Source organism: Heterocephalus glaber, unplaced genomic scaffold, assembly GCF_053883595.1.
Source record: "Heterocephalus glaber isolate CG9 unplaced genomic scaffold, H.glaber_assembly_v1.0 deba00001472, whole genome shotgun sequence".
NCBI lineage: Eukaryota > Metazoa > Chordata > Mammalia > Rodentia > Bathyergidae > Heterocephalus > Heterocephalus glaber.
The window spans coordinates 18,222,231-18,247,686 of NW_028258315.1; the positions used below are offsets into that span (position 1 = coordinate 18,222,231).

Sequence of the window (25,456 nt, forward strand, 5' to 3'; positions counted from 1 at the left end):
TTGACCATGTTGAAGCACAAACAGAAGAGCTATGTGTTTCATCAACAAAAGCAGATGTCAAGGAGTGCAAAAATATGCCTTTTTTAAAGTCAATATGTCTGTGTGTTTGCACAGGCATATGCCCAGAACATGTGTATTTTGAGTGCTAAGCATGAGGAGGAATGAGTAAAAGAACAACAATGCTCTACCCTAAAAATAATTTTTAAATACTTACTGTAATTTTGGTATGTTTAAAGTTTTTAACTACCGGAACATTTCACATCCCTTCAGGAGGGTGGGAGATAGGAGGCTGGCTGATGTAACTACAAGACAGACAGAGGAATCTCACAGTACATGGAGACACGGGCTGAGGCAGAGACTTAGACCATATGGAATCACCCTTTCACTGGAATGAGTATCAGCCCTCTCTGATATAAAGCTGAGTTGAGATCTAGAAATGTTTCTCAAGGGTGGAGCACAAATGGAGAAATAGCTTAAACTGAGAAAGCAACTTTTAAAAATGAAAAGATAAAATTCAGCTATGAACTCTTAAAGGAAGCAGATGTAAAGCAGATGGTTCTATATTATTACTTTGAAAAGGCGCACAAGGAAGTCACACTTCCCCACAAAAAGGAGGAATCAGACTTAATAATGGCCAAGGGAAATATTCTTCAGGCAATCTGAGCAAAGGGGGCACAGGGAGCTAATATTTGAATGGCTGCTCTGTGTCAGGCACTGTGCTAGACATTTTGCAAATATTATATTATTTCACCTTTGTAACAACTGTATCAGGTAAGAATGCTAGTTCATATGTTACCAAGGCAAAACCTAGGGTTCCATGGGTAAAGTGTTTTTCTGAGGATTACACCACACAGCTCATACTCAAGCCAGGCCCTGTGTTCTAGCAATGGGACCCAAGGGAACTTCGGGAGCAGTAAACACACCTGAGCCAGGTTAATGGCAGACAACTTGGGGGTGTCCTCAGAGGGTGATAATAAAATGTCTTAATCATTAAAAGAGATTAGGAAGCAGGTTCTTGAAGTGACAGAGGACTCTCCAGAACTATTAGTAATGTCAGGCTTGAAGCTAACCCAGCCTGAGAAGCTTAGACGTAACCTAGAAGACAAGATGGGGAGACCCCAGGACACTTCCGTAGGCCTTTAGCAGCCAGGAAGGCAAAACATTCAGAGCTCTGTTAAAAAGAGAATCTGTCATGAGGAGAAGCTCTGGATGACAACCTCCAGAGTCACACCTTCAGAATCTGCTGCAGTGCTCATATAGACCACATTCACCTGAGGATGGCTGAGCCAATATCTGAGCAGATAAGAGAGCTCTGGAGCCAGGCCAATGCAGAGCACCTTGAAGAGCCAATTGTTGCTGGGAGCTGCATGTCAGCTTGGCCAGGACTTCCTCAAAGCTGCTTTGTAATCTGAGACTCTTCCAGAGCAACCTTTCACCATCCTCCCCTCCCCTAAAGAGATGCCAGCCATCTGCATTATGCATGGAGCTTCTTTCTACCTACTCTTGTTTACTTTGCCTCTTTTCTGTCACAGATGTTGTATCATTCCCCCTCCACCACCACCATCACCAAAGTTTCTTGCACTTCTAATTCAATCCAGGGAACTGTTCCCAGAGGGTCCAAAATAACAGCATTGGGAGAGGTTAGGGAAAGCCATTGATAAAATGAGATTTGGGGTGTAATCACTCACTACCTAGCTGGTAAGAATGTTATATTTTCATGTGTTAGATGAAGTACAGATAACCCAAGATAATGCTCCAGTTGGTGAAAGCTACATCCATAGTACGTGACCTGTAAAAAGTCACAGTGGAAGCAAATGACACTGCCGATGTGTTAACCCAGGCATTTGAAAGATATAGAGAGATTAGTTCATTTAAGGACAATGGTGTTGGATGAAAGTTGCATTACAAAAATTTAATGAAAATATAAAGGCTGAGAATGAATAAAGACTAAGGTGAGAGCTAGAAGACCTTTTGGTTAGCTTGAAAAGAGGCCATTATCTACTTCAGTTGGAAAGCAGACAAGGTTGAGTTTGCAAATACAGTACTTGATTAAAGATTTGAATCTGTTATGTTAGTTAGGGTTCTGATTGGAAAACTTGCATCCCTAAAATATAGGAATAGGGCTGAATGAATGCCTTGACTCTATCTCTATAGGCTTACCTGTTCTTTGGGGACTCATCCTTATTAAGAACTAATCCTTTCCTTGTGGGGGAAGACACTGAAAACTTCTCTCCCATGAAAAGCAATAGGTGTCCCACGGGACCTGTTACCTCCTCTTCTGGCTGCCAGGCTGATATATCCCTGCATAGCCCTGCTTGTGGGTGCATTAGATTGGAAAGGGAGGAAAGATGTTATGCTTCCAAAGAAACTGAAAGAATTAGCAGGAGACTGTTTAAGTTTTGCAGGTACCTGGTTTAGGAAAGCAACAAGTAAGACTAAAAGCAAGAATTCATTAACTGTGAGCCCTTGAAACATAGGAGCAATACTATGGCAAGGATTACAAAGACAGATAACTCTTGAAAACCAGGAGAAATCAGTATTTGTACATGCTGAGCAGAGATGAAATGTCTGAGCTGCCACAGCAGACAGCACAAATAGGAATGAAAAATAGCTAAGGATACACTGTGTGAGATATATCTTGTGAAGTCAGAAGACCCATCAGAACTGTACCTTCATCAGGAGGGACTGGAGCACACATTCTCACCAAGCACAGCAGGACCACATCAATAAGGAGGTCAATTTAACTCTTTTCTGCTTTTCTGTTGGTCAAAGCTGATAGGAGAAGTGGTCCCAAATTTTGGCTTATTATTAGCAATAGGAAAGACACAGGTACAGAAGAAGACAGCAACCAGGTGGTGTCACTTAATTGCCAGAAGCCATGGGTCTGCAATTACCACAATGACCAGCAAAGTCAAAGAGTAGTAAATAGGTCTTGACCCACTTAAAACTGTGGAGATGGTCATAGTTGCTAGAAGTGAAATAGATTAGCAGCCACCAAGGGTGCTATTTGACACTGTAATCATAAGTAAGAAAGACTTGGGGAGCAGGAGGGTAAAGGGCATTCATCCCAGTAAAACATCACGAGTTGTTGTTCCTGATTTAGCCAATGCACTCATTGCAGGAAAGAGGGTAAGAAGCAGCTTGCATGCATGTGAAACACAGAATGATGTTGATAATTTACAGGTTTACATCCAAACCTCAATTCACTTTCTTATCCACTGATATAACAATCGAGATGTATGTAGGTTTTGTCCATATTTATCAGATTAATTGATCCCTTACACCAATCAAATCATGCTGATAGCACAACACAAATCACAACTGGCTGACTTGCCAGTTGCACTGGAAAGTACTCATGCATTCCACAGACTGGGAAATAAACCCTGTGAAGAGTCAAGGACTTGGGTCAGAGATTTAGCTCAGTGGCACCACGCCTGCCTCACAAGTGCAAGGTCCTGAGTTCAATCCCTGGTACCAAAAAAAAAAAAAAGAGGAGGGCGGGTCAAGGATTATTATCTCATGAAAATTTTAGGAGTCCATTAGTCATGTGTAGTCTAGGATATCCCCTCCAAAATAAAGTTTAATTGGCTGTATTTCATATTCCCTACTGTGAAGAAGAAACACATCACCTGAACAGAAGCTCTGTTCAACTTGGGAGAGAACACATTCCACACTTAAAATAGTTGCCCAGCCTATATACCAAGAACAATGGAAGTGTGCTAGAATGGAGTGGTGCCTACAGAAAAGGGTTCTGAACCAAGTCCAAAGATGGTTCAAGAAGTCCTGCTGCTGGGCTAACGGGCTTCTGCAGAGCTAGCACGCTGGTAGTATGATGCTTACATTGCTAAAGCTTACAGTAAGCCAAAGTAGAAGGCAGTACAAATGTGGTTCCCTGGCTTTCTGGAGCCAAGGGTGATTACAGTGGAGACTTGAACACCTTTTGAGAGCTAGCTTCTGTCATGTTATTAGACCCTGGTATAGAAAAAAATGCTTCATCATTGACCACCAATTAGCTATATATCTGGCACTTCCTGTTATGGACCTTGTTTCATCAGTTCTGCCAAGTCATTGAAGGTGGATTATCCAGAAACAGTCCATTGGTCGATGAAGAAAGTATGCCTAGAATTGAGGCTTGGCAAGAACAATCTAGCTAATACTGCTTACGCCAGCATGAGACCAATGCTGATCCTGAAACAGTATAGATCATTGAAGACCACAATTGTCCTCTTCATAGTACAGGAACTATATTAACTCCTTTCATCCCGAGCCTGGATGTTAACCCAGGTAGGTTTTTCTCTTTTTACCAGCAGAGCCTTAGCCAGTAGTACTATCAGGGGCTTTCAGAATGTCTGGTTCACATGCATAGAGCCCCACTCAGCACAATATCTGATGTCAAAGTGAAGGAAGCATTGGCACATACCCATGACTGTGGAACCCACTAGTCAATTATGTACCATAAAACACAAAAGCAGCCAACTCCGTGGGCCTTTAGAACATCTTGCTTAAGGCTTGCTTGGTGCACCAGTTCAGAACCAATACTCTGCAAGGATGAAGTATTATCTTTCGGTTGATTATGTACACTAAGTTAAATACTTTTATTGTAATATTTCTATAATAGAATCCATGGATTTGGAATCCAAAGGAAAGTGTGTATATTCACAAACAGAAATTCTGGGCTTCTCATCCCTGCTATTCTGGATTCCTAAGTTTTAAACATGCTGGTCCTAATGGGAATGCATTCATACTAAGGGGCCCAACGAGTTTCCTTCTGAACTACTAGGTATAGTTGCTGCTTGGGCACTTGAATGTTTTTGTAGGAAGAAAGAAGCACGAGGTCCTGAGTTCTATCCCTGGTAGAAAGAAAAGGAAGAAAGAAAGAAGGAAAGAAAGAAAGAAAGGAGAGAGAGAAAGAAAAGAAAGATAGAGAGGGAGGGAGGGAGGGAGGAAGGAAGGAAGAAAGAAAGAAGGAAAGAAAGAAAGAGAAAGAGGGAGGGGGGGGGGGAGAGAGAGAGAAGGAAAGAAAGTAAGTCACTATCTAGGCATAAGTAGTTAATCCTGATCATGAGAAGGAGATGCTGCTGTCATTGTACAGTAATCCAAAAAAGAAATTACTGGGGACTGGGATATTTACTTGGAAATCTCCTACATGAAGTTATAACTAAACGGATATATGTGTCCTGCTGTGACATAGGTATGAGTGTCAGGACCTCAAACAGCCTAGAAATGAGGAATTAGAACATATCACTAGATAAATCACTAATACCTGTGGAGATCATAGCTGAGTGTGAAGGATATATAGAAGGAACTAAGAATAGGAAAACAGCAAGTAACTGTTGCAGTTTCAAGATAACCTGCAGCTGCAAAGGCTAGGGTTCTCTCACATCTTCTCCCTTCTAAATTTCCTGTTCTGGAAAGAGGAAGACATGCAAGTGGATCTGAGCAGTACATGGGATGGACTGTTTAAGCCAGGAAGGTGAGGTGCCCAGGTCTCTCTTTGAGAGGAAACCTGTTGTTGGAGTTGGAGTAAATGAAGTCTCCAGTTGCTATGCCTTCAGAATCTTCCATAGTGTGCACACCAAGCCTGACTTCACTCCTGTGTCTTGCAGCCAGTGATAAGTACGAGGTGAGTGAGGCTAGGCTGTTCCAGAGGCAGGCCATTTCTGCCTGCAGCCTGGCTCCTCCCATAGGGGATCTTTGCTCCAGGAGGTCCCCATTAGTATGGTTGAGATTTTCATTTTATTTTATATTATTTTATTATTTTTTGTGGCTGCAAAACAGCCTCAGGCTTTTTCTACCCAAATCTTCTTTCTTCCCTGTCTTTTCTCACAGATGTCATCATGGTCTACAGCTCACCCAACCTCCAGATCCTATTCCCTCTACCCTTTACTCTTACAGCCATTCCCCTCAATAAATCTCTCAAACTTAGAATTCTGTTCTTTCCTAGAGGATCCACAGTGACATAAGAATTATAGAAATGGGACTCAGAGACTAGCTTATGAGAAAGGCAAGCTCGGAGCCATGGGAAGTTGAACGAAAACCAAGGACTGACTGACAATTACTCTTCTGAGATTTTTTCAGTCCTTTATAACTGTCTCAATACTCCTGTTTTGTTTACTATTGTTGTTTGACTTTTTGTGGTATTTACTTACCATTAAAAAAATCCAAAAAATAAAAAGTTGCAGTTGCCAGTTTCACAGAGAGAGGAGAAGTTAGCAACTGTGTTCTGTTTTTTAGCTAGCCTGGGCAGAGATGAATCCAGCAGGGAGAGCCGCCTGTAGGGAGAAAGTGATAAGCAGGATGCTTAGCTCTAGGTGAAGGCAAAGAAACCGAATGTTTGTTAACAACCAACTTGGGCTAGATTGCACACCTTCCTACCAAGACATCTTTGAAACATTTAAGCATCGAATTAGCATAATCTTCCCTGAGAAACGTGATCTTGGCTAAAAGGCCTTTGTTTTGGCATTTTGGAGGTTTATGAAAGCAACCTGGTCTACTTTCATAAGGCTGCTAAGAAAAGGGATTTCTAGTTGCAAAGAAAACATGAGAACCAGGGTCATGTTCATAACTTACCAAGCATAACATGAAGATATTCTACATTTCCCTATGGTAGCAATCCAATTCCAGAAATACGTTTCACTACAGTGGGAGAGAGAGAGAGGGAGAGAGAGAGAGGGAGGGAGAGAGAGAGAGAGGGAGAGAGGGAGGGAGGGAGAGAGAGAGAGAGAGATGTGTCTAAGCCAAATGTGGGAAGTGAGAGGAAGATTAGAGTGAGAATATTGCTAAGAATCAAGAAAAACTATAAATGTGGAACATCCAACTAGAAAAGAGAAATCACTACTAACAAACATTTTGTCTGTTTAAACCAAAAAATCAGGGCATTCATTATCAAGTTGAAAATAATTTGAAAATAATGTCTATGCAGCCAGGTGGTATTAATAATAAAACTAAACCTCGATATGGCCCATACTCTCAATTTCTTTATGAACACCTGTCAACAATATACATGACAAGCAATAGCACATATATAACAAGAAAAAAATTTAATTGTTACCCCTGCTACATTTTAATTACATCTTCCATTAGGATTCTTCACATATCAACTATCAATGTGACAAATTATTACTACCTGTATTTTTTTAATTTTGTCCTCTTGATTGAAGATAATTTGAATATCTAGGATCCAGAACTCTAAGAGTTGGCATTGCTTTGTTATAGCCATCTGTTATTTAAATTCTCTGAGTCTCAATTTTTCTTATCTATAAATTAATGCTTAGAATGCTTGCCTCTTTCCAAAAAAATGAAATATCTAGGAATCAATCTAACAAAGGAAGTAAAAGACCTCTACCTTGAAAATGACAGCACTCTGAAGAAAGAGACTGAAGAGGATATAAGAAAGTGGGAAGACATCTCTTGTTCCTAGGTAGGAAGAACCAATATAGTGAAAATGATCATACTTCCAAAACTGCTATATAGATCCACTGAAATCCCAACAGTATATTTCTCAGAACTAGAGAAAACAATCCAAAAATTCATTTGGAACCAGAAGAGACCTAGAATAGCAAAAGTAATTCTAGGCAACAAAGACAAGGTAGGGGGTATCACAATCCCCAACTTGAAACTATACTACAAAGCCAAAGTGATAAAAACAACATGGTACTGGCAAAGAAACAGACCCAAGGATCAGTGGAATAGGTTAGAAGATGCAGAAACAACTCCAGACATACTCAGGTCATCTCATCTTTGACAAAGCAGCCAACCACCCTCACTGGAGGAAACATAGACTCTTTAATAAATGGTGCTGGAAAAACTGGATTTCAACCTGCTAAAGATTAAAACTAGACCCATATCTTTCACCATGCACTAAACTAAAAGTGGATCAAAGGTCTAAATATTAAAACAGAAACATTAAACTTCCTAGAAGATAGGTTAGGTAGAACGCTTGAAGACACTGGCATAGGAAAAGACTTTTTAAACAAAACACAGAAGCACGGGAACTAACACAAAGAATCAACAACTGGGATCTCATCTTATTAAAAAGCTTTTGCACTGCAAAAGAAATCACCAACAGAGCTAAGAGACAACTTACAATGTGAGAAAAAATTTTTACCAGCTGTTCCTCAGACAAAGGGCTACTATCTAGAATATATGAAGAACTTTAAAAAAATCAGACCCCCCAAATTTAAATACCCAATTCAATATCCAAGCATCTGAAATAAACAGACATTTCTCAAAGAAGTAAAAACAGAAAATAAACATATGAAAAAAGTTCAACATCACTAGTCATTCAAGAGATGCAGATGAAAACAATACTGAGATTCCACCTCACCCCAGAAAGAATGGCTGCTATCAAGAAATCAACCAATAACAAATGCTGGTGGGGTTGTGGGGAGAAAGGAACCCTTTTCCATTGTTGGTCGGAGTGCAGACTGATGCAACCACTGTGGAAATCAATATGGAAATACCTCAAAAAATTAGGATTAGAAGTCCCAATTGACCCAGCTATTCTGCTGGATATCTTTCCCAAAGAATTAAAAGAATCTTACCACAGCAATATATGCACACCCATGTTTATAGCAGCACAGTTTGTAATAGCTAAAGCTTGAAAACAGCCCAATTGCCCATCAACTGGAGACTGGATAAAGAAGACTTTTTCTTTTTATAAAATGAAGTACTACTCAGCCATAAAGAATGAGAAACTAGTGACATTTATACCTAAATGGATGCATATTGAGGTCATACTCTTAAGTGAAATAAATAGGACACACATGTGTAAATATCGAATAGTTTCTCTGGTGTGAGAAACTGAAAGTGTAAATAAGAATCAAAATGTATAATTGATAATGTGAAATAGGAAGATAAAGTCCAAAGGGGAAGGGGAAGTGGAAGGGGTAGGGGATAGGAATAAATATGAGAGAAAAAAAAAATGGAAACAAAGTCTCTGTAAATAGGGAAGGGTGGAGGAGTTGAAGGGAGGGGAGGAGAATGAGGAAAAAATGAGAACCAAGATACATCAGGTAAAGATATGAATTCCCAATGATGAATGTCATCATATTGTATACCTAAAATGTACCGATAAACTTAATGAAACAAACAAAAAAAGAATTTTTGCCTCTTAATGATGAATGTGAAGAAAATGAGAAAATGTATACAAAATTTTTTTTTCTGGCTCTCTTCATAAGTAGGTGCTTGATAAATCTTAACTTTTAGCAGTAGTAATAGAGAGTAGTAGTTATAGTCATTGTTGCAGTAGTTGTAGACACCCTGGTATCAGGAACTGAAATGTGATTTTTCTGGCAATCCTTATTTTTAAAAAGTCAGGAGATATATAAAATGAAGTCATTTGGAAATGATTTCTTAAGATGACTAATTTTATCCTACATGAAATTAGTGAAACTTTATACCAACAAAGAGAACTACCAACCCACCCGTAGACTAGTGAGAAATATTTAATGGGTTTTTAAAAATTATTTTGATATAGGGTCTCACTATGTTGCCCAGATGATCTTTCTTCCTCATCCTCCTAGAGTTCTAGGATTATAGATGTGCATCATTACTCCCAACTTACTGGTTGTTATTAAGCCATCAAATTTTATATATATATATATCACACAGAGAAACAAAATCATAAAGTTTTCAATAGACTACATTTTTAAAACATTTTGTCATGGTTTCCTTTTTATCTTACTAAATATTTTTATTATTATTTCCACATTTACCTTTTCCTGTCAAAACCAACCAAAATGAATAGCCTCAAAGAAATCGTGCTCACATCTTTTTGTGTTCTTAGAGTTACATTTACACTATTGCACATTTGTTGGGCTTCTTATTGAGGTTTTGCTTAAGGGATCATAATCTACATTTTTTTTATGTCCTATTTTACTTCCTCAACATTACATGTGTGCCAATAATTCCAGCTTATGAAATATAGATGCTGCTCATTCTTTTACCGTACCTGTAACAGTTCATTATATGGATGTACCACAGTTCCTTCAACCATTCCCTTAATAGCAAGCAGTCAGAGTTTAGCAACTTATTATTATAATAATCTATAATAAACATTCTTCTATTTTCATCCTAAATTTAATTCTAAAACCTTTCTAAACTCTTTGTAAGCTTTGAATATCCTTATAGTTAGGTTTTTTTATTTCTGCAAAGTAACAAAGACTGAGAAGAGATAGCTAGGCCAATAGGTATGAGTATTGTATAACTGATATTTCTAGCATAGTTTTCCATTAGCAGGAAGAAATTTACATTTCCATCAACGGTCTAGGTGATGCCACCCCTCCAGTAACTCACCCCTGCCACCATCTCCAGGTCTTATCACCCCGTGCTCTGCAATTTTACTTGACCATATGTGGCCCTGATCTTGGTTCCCATGAGCACCAATATAGAGGACAAATGTTTGCTTCCCACACTCTTCTCTCTTGCTCCTGAAGTTAAGGGAACTTCTGGCCAAATCAGTGGTTATATTCTAGCTAAATCTGCTGTGCTCCTGCTGGCTGTTGCCTGCCCTATGTGACACCAGCTTATTCCAAATTCTCCACTGCCTGAGCTCAGCAGTTCTTTCTCTAAGTTCTTTCTATCATGTCCATTTTTCTGAGAGCAGCTTGCCCTCCCAATACCATAATAGAGATCTGAGAAATTCTCTAAACTTCTTTATTGTTTTTGTTTTCTGTTTTGCTTTTTGTTTTCCAGATACTTCTCTACCTAAAACTCCCTAAGTTGGCAGTGCGAAGGGTAAGATTTGAGGATGCTCTGAGTACTATGTGTATAAAATACCCCTTTATTTTACTAACTGCATATTGACATGTTTTGGGGGAAAAAACTTCCTACATCACTATATTCCTTGAGCCTCTGTGGCCTCAGTCCACCACTGACCTTCCAGTCTGGATTAGCAATGGCCACGTTATAGTCACAAAAGGTCATTTCTGGATATGGATACCAAAGGAAACTCACTGATCTTCACTGTCTGTTCCTCTATCATGAGAATATTTAATTGACCAATTAGGTACTCAAACATTATTTGATCATGAGACACAGATCAGTACATAATCCACTGTATAGAACATAAAATAAATCTAGAGAAGACTAAATGAAAAATGATAAGCTTGGAATAACTTGACTAACCTTTGTTTCTCCTTCCAAATAGTATTTCTTCTTTTCCAGAAAAGAAGGTGGACAGAATGAAGAACGTAGAGTTTCTGAGCATCATCTCTAGTGAAATCCATGACAGCATCAGCTACATCATGTTAAATGCCTCTGAGACATTGGAAGCAAAAAGAGAAAATGTGTGTAAATGGAGCTAAAATAAGCCTTCTTCCTTTCATTCTATCTTTGACCTTGAATTACTTATTATTCCTCTGAAACACAATAGGGATCAAACTGATTGACATAATAAAAATCAAAGGATTTTACTTTCATGAAAACTTATTTTTCAGAAAGCCTCCACAGATGACTAACCCAGCTGGGGACACAGGTATGATTTTCCTTTCCTCTGCACAATTGTTTCTGATGAGGCAGGTAGGGATGTGGCTCTGGAAGTGACAGACCATTGGGATACGAAACATGGCGACGAGTCACCTCCAACAAGATGGAACTGATATGCTATCACCTTGCATAGACTTCGGTGTCAGAATCACAGTTGGAGTTTTGATGGGTGATAATTATTAAATCTGAATAATTAAGTTTATCTATTCTTAGGGAGTATTTGACCCAATAATTATTACTCAGAAAACTTAAGCATGTGTTTGAAGTGCACATTTTATCACCAATGATGAGCCTGTCAATTTCGTCCCATTAGCCAGTTTTTGTTACAGTCCTAATGTTAATATAAGAAAAGTCCCTGGAAATCAGTTTATAATCATAAACCCTTACATATTCTGTGGGTTATAAACTATCAAAATAATATTCTACTTGTGCAGAGAACATCTGACAATCTAATTTAAAAATAAATAGAACCAATCAGATAGTATTTCACATTACTCATTGTAGCAACTTCACTAAGAGAAAGAGACAAGGTGGAATCTACACTTATTTTCCTTGTATAAAATGCTGACTTCTTTATATTCGTCATTCCATTTAATCCCCACAACCACTTTATTGTTAGGTTTTTGTTATGAAGATACTGAAGATTTGAGAAGTAAAGCTTTGTTCACAGAGTTGCTTAGTGATGGAAGTTGGATTCGAACCCACATCAGTCTGGGTCCAAAGTTCAGGGGGTTTTCCATGTTTCTCAACGTGAGGGATATTCTCTACAATGAAGATTCACCAGAGTGCCAGGAATTTGGCCTTCCATAGCATAATTCAACAAAAGAAAAATGTAAACCAGTTGACTGATAATTTCAAGTTGTATATAGAGTGGAATTTTACGGACATATGGATCTTTAAAATAATTTAGTATTTCAATGGTATTTCCTGCTTGTGACAGCTACTTAAAGTCATGTTCCCCAGTTCCTTAGGAATAAAGTTGCTTTTTAAAAAATTACCACAAGGCTACTTTCAAGCGAAAATTAAGAACTCCAAACTTGGGCAGAAACAAACAAGTCATTAGGCAGAGGCAGAAGCTCAGGAATTACCCAGAGCTGGCGTGGTGATACTAGAAACAGCTGCAGAGGCATTCGTTTTATTTAATTTATCTTATTCAGCCATCAGGCCAGGTGATCAGAAGAACAATGAGGATATGGAGTTATTTTTAAGATATTTCCAAATCCTTTTCTGAAGAAAACATGATTCAGGCCTGTTATATCCCTGGGTTATGCACAAGTTCAAAGCACACCCATAGCTTTTTTTGATGGGTCAGGCACTGATTATTAAATCTGGACTTAAGAGCTCTACTAACTACATGGAAAACTTTCACATCAGCGCCTTAAGGTGGTGTGTTCTCTTTGTCATGAATTTTGTTAGGGCTCAGCCCATAATAAAGAACATGTTGATTCATATCAAAACCCTTCCTAGATTATATTTATATATTAGCAGTAAAAGTTAAGCAAGAAGATTATATTTAGGATGACTAGGCAGAAATATGGAGCAGAAAGAGATGCTCTAGATTTCTATTTCATCTTCAATATTGCCCTATGGGTGTTGATCATCATTTTAAAAATTATCAGCCAGGAAATTAATTTAGTGGCACTAGCAAACATTATTTTAAAATGAAATGGAATAGAAAATAGCAGAATATATTGTCCATAGTAAGCATAAATATCCTTTTAAAAGCTTTCCCTCTGTTATGTGCATATAGTTACACACAGGCTTGAGTGCTGGATGGCGATATGTGATACCTTTTAAAGTGAGTCATAGAAAAACTGGAAAGTCACTGGTCTAGATGACACAGTAGGTGACTTCTAGTTCTAAAACCAAGTGATGATGCTTTTGTGCAGGGCTTTTCATGGTTTCAGGGCATCCGGAGTAGCTTTTTGCAGCCTCCGGGATTCTGGTATCTTGTTTAGCAATGCCTGCAAGAGGCCTCAGAAGGGCCGATGTGTGAGCTGCAATCCACCAAATCCAGGGCAGCTCCATCTTCATCTCTGGTATTCAAGGAGTGATCAAAATATACAGTGAATGATTTGTAAATCTGTTGCAGTAAGTGATACATTGCCAATAATTCCTTTCAAAATCTTTTCCTTCACTTCAAACAAATTTATCCCATCACTCTTGCCACTTTCTGAAGCACTTCTGAAAGTTCTCTTTCTGAGTATCTTTATGAGTTGTGATGAAAAACACAGTGAATGCTGCTGCCAAGTGCCATCCAGTGGAAAGCAGGCTCATAATAACATCGTGGCATGTCCTCATGCACCTTATTCACCACATCTGGAGGCATGTGACTTCTAGATCTTCCCCAAAGTCAAAATGGCCATGAAAGGTTAATATTTGAATGGATTGAGAACTTTGAAGCAGACAGGACAGTGCAACTAAAGACACTCATGAGAGAGACCTTCCAAGACTACTTCAGAAAGTGGTAAGAATGATGACATAAATGTGTTTGAAGTGAGGGGGGGAGTATTTTGAAGGGGATTAATGGTAATGTGTCTTTTACTGTAATAATTTTAAAATTTCAACATTCACTGCAGTTTCTGATCACACCTCATATAGTGTGCTATTGAGTAAGATATGCATTGAAGGACAATACACATTTCAGAAAAAATAATAGCTCAAAACCTGCTGTCTAAGAATATGCCCAAGAATCTAGAGCCAGTGACCTCTTGAATACATAGGGAAGAGATGCTAAAATGAGTTGATCTTCAACTGTAAGTCCAACTTATTCTCTATTTTATATATTAATGACATGCATATTAGTATATTTTATTTTTATAACCCTCTTGGTTAATTATGTCTCTCTCTCCCTTTTTCATAGTTGAATAAGACTTGGAAATATAAATATATAAATAAACAATTAAATTAAAGTCACAGATTTGAATTGAGCTAGCAAAAACAACACTGTCTAATTTTTTTTTTTTCAGGGGGGTACCAGGGGTCAAACTCCGGTCCTTGAGCTTGTGCAGCAGGCGGCAAAACCACTGAGCTAAATCCCCGGCCAACACTGTCTAATTTTAAAGCTTATGTATTTTCCCTACAGTGCCATGTCTCCATAAATACATAGCCCTCATCTCCATTTCATAGAGACAGATGATACCAAGTGATTTTGGAAATACAGTGTAAATGTTTTCTGGAATTACTAAAGGGTCTGGAAGCTTGATTGAACCAAATATTAGGGTTGGAAATAAAAGGTTGCTTTTTTAAAGGACAATGGAAGAGGAAAAGGCAAGAATGTGGAGGGAATTATAGATAAGTAAAGTTCTCAGTATCAGACAGACCATTTCACATCCACTCTCTGAAAAACAGAATTAAAAAGAGGAACGCTGGATTCGGCTCTCACAAAGTCACAGACAGCTGGAGACTTCTGCATCATTGATCCAACAAATTTGGAATTTTAAGTCTTGAAGGGGAGAGAAGACATGACATTCACATTGGCTCTGGGTTATCTTTGTAATGGCTGCCCTTTGACGTCAGGGAATCTTCAACTTGAGAGATCTAGATGATGCATGCACTGCACAAAGAAGAGCTGAGAATCATCCCCAGGCTCTGAGCATTAACATTCCCACCTCAGGACCACTCCACTTCTTCTTTTGTGTGGCAGCATTTCTTGGTTCCCTCCACACAGCCTATAACTTTCCACCAACCCCAGCCAGACTAGCAAGCATGTCAATGAGCCAATAGTGAGCTGGAGATCTGCCTTCAAACACTGTACTTCCAGTTCATTGGATGTTCTGTCTGGGGCACCCAGAAAACACTGGGGAGTCAGGACAGATGTGCCAGTGAACCAGGAACATCTGGAAAGTTTCGCTGAGTGATTTAGGATATGCTTCAGAGACACAGTGAACTCCTTCATTTATGGTGACAGAAACTTCTATTGCAAGACTGGTGAGACCCCAGCAACCTGCCAGGTCACATTTGTAGGCAAAAGATGAATGATATTCTTATTGCCTGTGCCACATTTTAAGGATCTTGTTTGGACAGTAAATTGGCTTGAAATAAGATATGAAGAATCTGGCTGTGATTCTAACACCCAGACAAGATGGTTTCAGAGCCCAGGGGGAAAGGCCAAAGAGGGTGTGATTCTCTCCAATCAAGTAACTAAATAGCAGCTGTTCCCATAGGCGAGAAGTACAAATGGCTCTGCTACTGAGCTAGGCTTACAATAAATCCAAACTAATCTTTGGGAAACTGCTCTAAATGATTAGTGTTAACAAGCATTTACTAAGACAATTGCATTATTTTCTCTCCTCAGAATCTCAGAGCCTAACAAACCTCTCCTGTCCCTTCTTTTGTCCCTCTGTCCCTTGTTTTGTCATTTTATTACATTATCTTTTTTTTACTTCTACAAAGAAAAACAAAATGCCACTCCAAGAATCTGTGCAAAGATGTGATTGCCAGACAAACAACCAAACTCTTAGTTCTTCTTGCTAGCATTGATTGTAGATTTGCCCAATTATTTGTTGCAACTAGGAGGTGACTGTGATCCACAGGAATCACACAGACAAATGCAGTCGCCCCTCCAGGTCTGTGCCATGTGGGTTCCAGGACCCCTGCAGATACCAAAATCTACAGATGCTCAATTCCTGTATATGACATGGCATAGGGTTTGGATAGAAGCTTCACACATCCTCCCGCTACATTAAATCATCTCTAAATTATTATAATACTGAATAGAATGTATATGCTACATAGGTATTGCATTGTTTAGAAAATAATGACAAAATAAAAAGTCTTCCATGTACAGTACAGACACAATTTTCAAATATTTTCAATCTGCAGTTGATTTAATCTAAGATGCAAAAATCACGAATATGGGGAGCCAAGTGTACCTAAATCTATGATCTTTTCATATTCAGAAGATGCGAGAATGAGCTTTAGGAATCCAGCACAAGATGTCCTCTCTACCACAGGTCTTTGTTTTCTTTTTGCCAATGACCTTTTAATTCAGAAAATGTCAGCTTTCTTGAAGGTTTCCCTCCATTATCCAATTGAGTATCAAAGATTATTTCCTCTCCTTTCCAACTTCTATCTGATCCAGATCTTGCTCAGCTCGGTCACTTTTGTGATGAATAAAGCACTAAATTCAGTTTGTGACAAATTGTCAATCAAAACAAGAGGTACCAAACATCTATTCCTAGACTGTCAGGGAGATATTTGAGGCTGTTTATTCTTATCCTGCCTCAGCTCGCTCACTCTCTCTCTCTCTCTCTCTCTCTCTCTCTCTCTCTCTCTCTCTCTCTCTCCCCCTCTCTCCTCTCTCTCCCTTTCTCCCTCTCTCCATTTCCCTTTCTCTCCTGGCAACTTCAATTTCATACTCAAAAATAGGAAGAAATTACAGTTACAGGAGCAGCAGACAGTCAGAAGGCACTTTAGGTTGTATGATTGAGGGAGACTAAGTGGTGGGGGACCTAGGCCTGAAGTTGGAAGAATGTCAAGTGGAAATGCACCCTCTGTTTAGGTTATAGTCCTTGGACTTATTTATGCCCATACCTATTGCTCTCAACTTGTTTCTTCTGTACTGTTTTTGTCTTCTCCCTACAAATGAACAGACAAACAAAAATGATGATGTAATTCAGGCTTTTAAAAGAAATATTGACTACATGTCACAAAGCATTACAGAATTATGGACAGAGCAGGAGGTTGGTACTGGAGTACACATTCTGGCTATGCCATTTGTCATGGGGACACTGTATGAATAAAATAACATTTTTTTTCTCTCAGTCAGTCTGGCATTATACCAGCATGAAATTGCCCCTGTCAGGACATAGGGACAGTAAAATGCTGTGAGTGATCAAAAAACAAAAATGACATGATTTTTATCTCTTAATTTCAAGGTAAGTATAAGGATATGTGCATAATATACACATGGGTTACTTCTCTCCCTGATTCCTCTTTTCAAATGAATCTCTTTCATTCATTCCTTGGAGCTTGCTTCGTCTCTTTTATTAAATTCTGATACAACATTTCTCTGCTTTTCTCAGATTCTTTAAGCATGCCTTCCTATCTGCAATTTTTGAATCAAGAACAATCTAGAAAACATATTCACAAATACTATGACTTTCTGAAAGTTTCAAGTAAAAGGATTCAAACAGTTAGTTCCCTAGTGCTTTGAAATTTCTCTGGATCGACCATCTTCTGGGAGCATGAACCAGAGCAGCAGAGTGATACAAGACAATGTTTGCATGGCAGGAAACCAGTGACTAACAAACTGTTCAGTTAAAAATATTTTTTTCAGTGAAAGATATCTATCAGGAAAGTTATTTGACAATTTGTATGAAAATGAAGCCATCATATGTGTGACAATTTTTCATTCCTTACTGGTTGTCTTAGTACAGACAGACTTAGAAATGTGGACATTAGAGTTGTGTGAAAGAAGTAAGGGATACAAAAATTCATCAATTTGCCAGGGATTTAGCTCAGTGGCACAGCCACCTGCCTTGCAAGCACAAGGTCCCAAGTTCGATCCCTGGTACCAAAAAAAAAAAAAAAAAAATCAATTGTTTCTTGGGATCTGGAAAAACTGTGTTTTCAGTGTGCTTCCTACAGATTGCCTGAATAGGAGATCATGCATTTTACATAATACTTCCTGATAAGATTACATCAAAAGCAGCAAAATTTCATGACACAAAAATTCTAAAACAAACACTTCTTTTATAGTGCAAACTAAGTTTCCAAATTTATATTTGTTGTTCTTCCTATGATTTCCCTACTTTTTCCTGTGCTTCTTTCCTCAAAAAAGACCAAGTGGCAAAATTCCATTGCCCAGCTGTATCCTTTCTGGATGAATTTTCCTTTCCCTCCATCTTCTTCCTAGCATACCTTCTCCATGTAAGGGAAACATCAGCTTTGTTGTTTCCAATTCTGTCCACCCTCAATTAAAATATTTAGGGACTGATTAACCACATAATGAGGTGTGTAGGGCTCATCTATGTCTTCGCACTCATCTTCTTTCCTTTCACTAAGTTTTCTTCTCCTGAGCACCGTGTTCTGAAGGAAGGGGCATTAAAATCTGTTTGGTGTCTGGCACAAGGGTTCTCAGCATTCTAACAACTCAAAAGGAGCTCTTTGAACAAGATCTGAGAATCTATGTGATCTCTGTGTATTCATAATTGGAACTTGACTGTAATTACCATGCCCACCAGCCCACTAAAAATGCCAGCACTGACTCTGAGCTACACCATTGGATTTAATTCTAGGAATGGCCCCCAGAAAGGTCACTGTGTAAAGAGTTAAACCAAGTTTTTCCATTTTCCCTTTTTCTCTAATAAAAGAAAAGCTCCTCTATGTAATTTTTTTCTTATTCTGATTTACTTTTTAATTTTTTATGTTTGCATCATCTTAAACATAAAACATCACCCAAAACAAAGTACAGATTATGTATGCTTTAGTCATGGACAAGTGGGTGTTGTGCCTTCCATGTAAATTCTTAAAAGTAAATGTGAAATCTCTGTCTCTACTAAGAGTCACCCATATGATCAAGTGCAGCCGTTATTCACACACCATGAGCACTGCTGAAACTACAAACACATCATTTTCTATTGCAAGCAGAGCAAGAAATGGCTATTTTTATGGATCTGCAGAATGATTTGATTGTGTATAAAAGGAGCGAGTGAAAATCACACCAGGGTGAAAATCTTATTATACATGTAACCAGCACTGTGCACAAGTCATAGTTAGATATGGAATGAAGTTCATTCAAACCATTAACCACTGCAATATACCCTAGGACTTATCACTGGAAATATAATGTTCAGGCGTAAGCACTTTGTTGTTGATGTCATGGTAGTGTTTTTCGATGGTTTGGGGCAGCTGTTAGTGGGGCTTTCTCATCAATCTGCTTTAATAATGGGTGATGACACATGCAGGAATTAATCTCCCCTGTCTCAAAGCAAAAACAGAATCCTATGTATAACTACTTTCTTACTATGGTTCCCATTAATTGTAGAATTTAAAACAGCTAAGGAAACTCATGGAGTTGGTAGTAGAATTAAATAAAATACTCAATGCCAAAAAAGAAAAATAGAAATAATGGCACATATTAGATGTTTTGTAAAGGTTAGCTGGAAAGGACAATGCACTTCTAAACAGTGATGTTTCTTACTGTGTGAAGTTTTCAGATTTTTGGCTACTACATCATTCTTCAATGAGTGGGGTGGGGTGAGTAATTTGGCTACCCTGATATCTCCACTCTTTAAATTGCTCCGTACAAAATGCAAAGTAATATGTGAAAACAATCAAAGTTTTCCTAGCTTTTTGAGAAGAACAATTTCTTGAGATTCTAGTTAAAGAAAAACACACATGTTTCTTTCATTTGTTTGATGTAGGTTTTTAGTCATTGGCAAAAACAAACAAAATTAACAGCCATTTTCCTGGCAAATATGGTTAAAAATAAATAATTACTTAGCCACTAAAGTATAATAAACTTAGCTGAGACACAGTGATCTCCATTATCTGTTTCCTCAGTTTGTTTATGGCAGTAAAACTGTATTAAGTAATAATGAATAAATACACATTTATCTTATGTAGTATCACTTTCTACTCAGGAATATCAGTGATAAAAGCAAAATTATCTGATAACTTTCTACTACGCCCATATATCTTAGGAATAAAACAGACCAAGCAGAAAGTGACACTAAAATTTTAGATTATCTTCAGGTTGAGATATGTATCTGTACCTACATTTATGCACATATGTGTGTGTGTGTGTGTGTGTGTGGAGAGAAAGTTCTACCAAATATATTTTCTTTTTTTTCTTTATTTTTGGTATTGGGGATTGAACTCAGGACCTTTCAAAGAAAGAGAGGAGCCACTGAGCTAAATCCTTGGCCCTATTTTTTCTAAAAATTATATATTTTTTATAGATTTCAAATATTCAGTTGGTGCTCTTTTTTTTTTTTATGGTATCGGGGATCGAACTCAGGACCTTGCGCTTGTGAGGCAGGTGCCAGCACCACTGAGCTAAATCCCCGGCTCAGTTGGTGTTCTTAATAATGCTGTTCACGTGGGCAAACATCATCAAAAACAAAATACAAATGTCCCTTGGTGTCCATAGATAATTGGTTCCAAGATACACACACACACAGATGTATATGCACACACACAGGCACACACACACACATACACGTACATAGCACAGATTCGAGAATCTGCAGAAGCCCAGGAAGCTTGAATCTCTTGAGTATTTGTATGTATCCTAAAACACATCCTCCCATATACATTGTCTCTAGATTACTTGTAATGCCTAATACAATGTAACTGCTATATAAATATTTGTTAGTGTGTGTTGTTTGGGGAATAACAACAACAACAACAACAAAAAACCTGTACATGTTCATCAGTGCCATGATTATTTTTCTCTGAACATTTTGATCCATGGCTGGGTGACTCATGGATGTGGCACCCATGGATACGAAGGGTCAACTGTACAGAATACTTCTGTCACTGGACGAAGTACCCTGGGGTGCTTCTCTAGTCAACCCTCAATCTCCAGAGGAACCACTTTCTAAATTCTATCTCTCTCTCTCTCCCCCATTCTCCCTCTCTCTCTGTCCCTCACTCCATTAGTTTGTGTCTTTCCTCGGAATTTCTTTATTCTTTCTTGGCTATTATGAAAAGTGCTATTATTAATATTTTAGAAAAGATGTTGTGTGGACACGTGTTCTTAGTTTTCTTGGGTAAATACCTAGCAGTGAAATTGTTAGGTTAAGAGTAAGGACAAGTATAACTTTATACGATACCACCAAACAATTTTCCCACATGATTAGACTATTCCTACTACCAATGTTCCGTGGGTTCCATATCCTTGTAAATATGTGATACTATCAGCCTTTTCACAACAGCTAATCTAATGCATATAAATAACATCTTCTTACAGATTTAATTTTCTTTTTCCTTGTGACTAATGATGCTGAATGTATATTGTATTTATTGGTTTTGTGAGAAATGAATATTCAAGTCTTGTGACAATTTTTACCAGTTTGCCTGTTACTGTTGTTTTATAGGAGTTATTTATATATTTCAGATGATGTTATTTTGTGGTCTATATTTGTTAAAAATGTTTTCTTAATCTGTGACTTGCATTTACCTGTTTAATTATGTGATAAAAATATTTTAATTTGGGTTAATTTCTTTTTCTTTGTACTTTATTAAATTCTTTTATTGGTACATTGTAGGTATACAACACAATTACATTTCTCATTGGGAATTGTACCTTTACATAATGCACCTTGGTTCTGATTTTTTCCCCATTCCTAGCTCTCCCTTCACCCTCTCCACCCTTCCCTATTTACAAAGACTTTATTTCCATTTTTTCCATTTCTCATCATTTTTCCTTTCCCTTCTTTCCTTTCCCCTGCCCCTCCCACTACCCCTACCCCTTTGGACCTTTTCTTCCTATTTTACATTATCGATTATTCATTCTAATCATTGGTACATTTTAGGTATACAATATAGTGACATTCATCATTGGAAATTTGCACCTTTCCATAATTTCTCTCGGTTCTTATTTTTCACCCTTGCCCAGCCCTCCCTTCAACCTCTCTGTTCCTCCCTATTTACAAAGATTTTGTTCCTATTTTTCCATTTTCTCATATTAATCCCATTCCCTTCTATCCTTTCCCCTAGCCCTCCCACTTCCTTCCCCTTTGTCCCTTTTCTTCCTATTTCACATTACCTATTATACATTTTAGTCCTTATTTACACTTTCAGTTTCTCACACCAGAGAAACTATTCAGTATTTATACCTGTGTGTCCTATTTATTTTACTTAAGAGTATCACCTCGATGTGCATACACTTAGCTATAAATGTCTCTAATTTCTCATTTTTTATGGCTGAGTAGTACTCCATTTTATTAAAAAAAAAACACCACATTTGGGGATCTTCCCCAAAGAATTAAAAGAATCATACCACAGTGATATATGTGCACCCATGTTCATAGCAGCACAGTTTGTGATAGCTAAAACTTGGAAACAGCCCAAATGCCCATCAACTGGAGACTAGATAAAGAAAATTTGGGTTAATTTCGATTCATTGATTTTATTTTTATCTTAAGAGATTTTTACCTATTTCAGTCACATAATAGTCTTCTTTGTTTTCTGTTAAAACCTAGATTAAAAGTTAGTTGTTAATATATGTAAACATTATCCCTGTGTTCTCTTTTGTTACGTTGACCCATTTTTCTAGCTCGACACTAATGCCACACTGCCTTGTTTATTGTGGCTTCCTGTAAGTTTTGAAATTATATAATATTAATCCTCTACTTTGTTCATTTTCAAAGACTTTGAGGCTACTGTTGATAGGGCATATTCCATACAAATTTTAGAATCAACTTGTCAACATCAATTTTTTCAAAAACAAAATAAAATACACATACTCCCACAAACACATTTAACTCTGAGATTTCAGTAGAGTTATAATTAAACAAACTAAATTTAAAGAGAATTGATCTTTGAGACTCTTGATTCATAAACAAGTACATCTTTCCATATATCTAGGTCTTCTTTAATTTCTCTCATATATGTTTTATAATTTTACTGTACAAACTTGCAAAATTTGTGACAATCATTTTAATGCTATTATAAATAGTATTGTGAATTGTATTTTCTCATTTTAATTTCCAATTATTAATAAACATTACATAAAAGTGCAATTATTGTCTTTTGATCTTATCTTCTATCTTTCAAGGTTGCTAAACTCATTCATTGGTTCTAGCGGCTTTGCATAGCTTTCTCTGACTTCCTTACCTAGACAATAATGTCTAGGTAAAAAAAAATAAAAGCATTTTTTTACATCTTCCTGTATCTGCCACTTTTTTGAATCTAATGCACTGGCTAGAATCTCCAGTGCAACACCGAATAGAAATAAGGATTAATTAACACTTTTGTCTTTTCTTGATTTAAAGGAAAACACATTCAATCTCACATCACAGGTTATCATGTTAGTTGCATACTTCTCTTAGATGCCCTATAAAGGGTTGAGGAATTTCCTTTTATTCCTAATTTGCTGAGGGTTTTATATGAGAAATGAATGTCAGGCTTTGTCAAATACTGAAATGATCATGTACATTTTTTAGTTTGTTTATATGGTCAATAATATTCAGTTATTGATTTTCAAATTTAAGAAACCTTGTATTCCTGAGTTAAACATCACTTGCTCATAATGTATTACCTTTCATTTCTATTGTTGGGTTTTACCTGATAAATTTTTTGATATTTCTTTGTAGTTTGCTTTTCTTAGAATGTCTTTGTCCAGTTATGTTACCTCATAATGGAAAATGCTACCCTCAGAAAGATTTGAAAGTACTTCTTACCTTTCAATTGGTGGGGAGAATTTGTGTAGAATTTCTATCACTTTGGTTCATCTTTTAATGGGTTTAATTTGTTATTCTTAGTTTTGAAAGCTGGGGTCATTTACTTGTGAAATTTCTTCTTTTAAATAATAATCATTTGATGTAAATTTCTCTCTAAGTGCTCCTTTAGCTATATTTTATAAATTTTAGTACATTTTAAATAACTTAGTTTTATAATTGTGATTTTCATCAGATTTATGCTATCTTGAGTTGATGCTTTCAGGTTTTTGTCCTGTTTTGTGAGGTTAAGTAACTTCTCATGTGGACTATAGTTAAATGGACTTTCATTGCTTGTGGAGACTTGTTGGTTGCATTTTTATAATTGTTAGTGTTTTTTTTTTCTAACCATCTCCCTCTTTAGATTCCTAGAGAGCTTCTCCAGTTTGTCCTCAGGATCAAAAACTCCAGTCTTCCTCAGCATTCGTGCACCTCCCTGCCATCTTGACAAAGATTTTATGTCTGCTATTTATTTGTTGTGTCCTTGCATCCTTTTTAATAACACTCGTCTCCCTTTTCATTGCCTCTTTGCTCAGATCTCTGGAATTCCTCTTGAATTTCTCAAGTGCCATGGTATAGTTTACTAAGACCATGCAGGAGTTTCCTAAAACTTGAGTCTGCCTTTTCAGGGAAATCATATTAAAGTTTTGTAATGATGTCTCCTTTTTTATTACAATGTTTTGAATTTACCAACTGTCTTAACCAGGCTGCTATAAAAAATAGCACAAGTGGACTGACTTCCACAACAAATGCTTATTTCTCACAATTCTGTAGGGTCAGAAATCCAACTCTGAGCACCTGAACAGTCTGTGTCTGGTGAGACCTGGATCCTGGTTCCTAGTTGTCACCTTCTCCCTGAGTCCTCACATGCCAGAAGGGATGAGGATGCTCTCTGCGGTCTCTATTATGAGGACACTGATCTCATTCATGAGGTCTCTACCTTCATGACTTACTCACCTCCCAGGGGCTTTACCCCCCAATACCATCACACTGGTAGTTAGATTATCAGAATATGAATTGTAGGAGAAAGACGCACACAATCCATCCATAACACCAAACTTGACTCATTTTATATTTTTAGTTCATCCATCCTGCAATGAGGAGCTTTCTAGCCAGAAATAGTATTTTCCAATGGAAATGGTTAGAATCTTTCTCTTGACTGCATTTAGTGTCTTCTTGGGTATGGACAGAATCCTTTTCTTAATTTTTTTCCTTTTTGCCCTGGAAATGGAACCCAGAAGTCCTTACACTGATCTACATTACCAAGCCCTTTAATGTTTTGTTGTTGTTGTTTGTTGTTTTTAGTTTTGAGACAGGGTCTCACTAAATTGCTATATTGTCCAGGTCTCACTCTCCCAGAGTGAGTGCTAGGATTATAACTGTGTACAACCATCCCTAGTTTCCTTTTCTTAATTTCAGCCTGGACGACATATTTATGATTACTTTTTCTAATAAAAGTTCCATCATCTAATAAACATGAAACTCACATTGTTCTGCTAAGTTACTTAGAATTAATTGCATCTCTACTAGTTCTTTCACATTCTAAATCTTTTAAATGCATAACAAAAAAGTGTCAAATT

The 25,456-nt window shown here is 37.5% G+C and overlaps 1 long non-coding RNA gene across 1 annotated transcript in view; it reads right to left on the bottom strand.

Annotated features, from left to right (window-relative positions):
- Window positions 1-25,456, bottom strand: part of LOC101700534 (uncharacterized) — an 84,176-nt gene that overhangs the window by 20,808 nt on the left and 37,912 nt on the right. The window contains exons 2-4 of the long non-coding RNA XR_205370.3: window positions 17,023-17,067; window positions 11,128-11,259; window positions 6,150-6,272 (exon numbers count right to left, since the gene is read on the bottom strand). This is a non-coding gene — a long non-coding RNA (uncharacterized LOC101700534). The remainder of the gene's footprint in view (window positions 1-6,149; window positions 6,273-11,127; window positions 11,260-17,022; window positions 17,068-25,456) is intronic.